Here is an 807-nt window from a genome sequence, read left to right as displayed (position 1 = left end):
TGCGCAGTCCATTATATATGTCGATGGTTGCAATCCATATATCGATGCTGTTGGTGATACAAAAAAACCAAGAGTTTATTGTTACTTCTTGTCTTGACAGAAGATATTTGCGAAGGCTGTGATTTGCAGTGATCTGTCAACAAGATCATAAAAGAATTGTAGCGCAGTATTACATCGTTCTGAGAAGTTTGTCGTTTTGTCATATATATACATTAAATTTATTTAATAAAACATGATAAAATAATTGTTAAATATAAATATATATTTTTCTCTTACAGATTACTTCAAGGACGAGTAAAAAAAATAAAAAAATAATACATATACATATATATATCGGCTGCTCATTGGCGCTATATAATTGCTGCCACAGCGCTGACAAATATTGGCCGCTATTAGCGCCAGTCTTTGTGTTATATACACAAAATAAAAAATATATTTATATCAAATTAAATAAAACAATTCTGTATTTAATATACACATAATAAAAAACCTATTTATACAAAATTATTAATTTTTGACAGCCAATATGTCTGTGCAAACAAAAAAGCATAGACCTTTGATGCCTGCAGAGAGAAATATAATAGTCTGCGGCGAATGGCTGACTGACATACATATTGAAAATTTTCATTATCTCTTACGTAATTGTTCAGATTATATACCTGTCGAAACTTGGCGAATACAACTTCTTGATACGATACAACCCATATCAATAGATAAAAAACATATTCAAATATTACACAGTTCATCTGGTCTATCAGATGGGCATTGGGTATGTAGTTATTACGATAAAAAGAATATATTTATATA

This window comes from Wasmannia auropunctata, unplaced genomic scaffold (genome assembly GCF_000956235.1).
Source record: "Wasmannia auropunctata unplaced genomic scaffold, wasmannia.A_1.0 LD336061.1, whole genome shotgun sequence".
Taxonomy (NCBI): domain Eukaryota; kingdom Metazoa; phylum Arthropoda; class Insecta; order Hymenoptera; family Formicidae; genus Wasmannia; species Wasmannia auropunctata.
The sequence above is the reverse complement of the archived record's forward strand: the minus strand, read 5'-3'. Positions refer to the sequence as shown.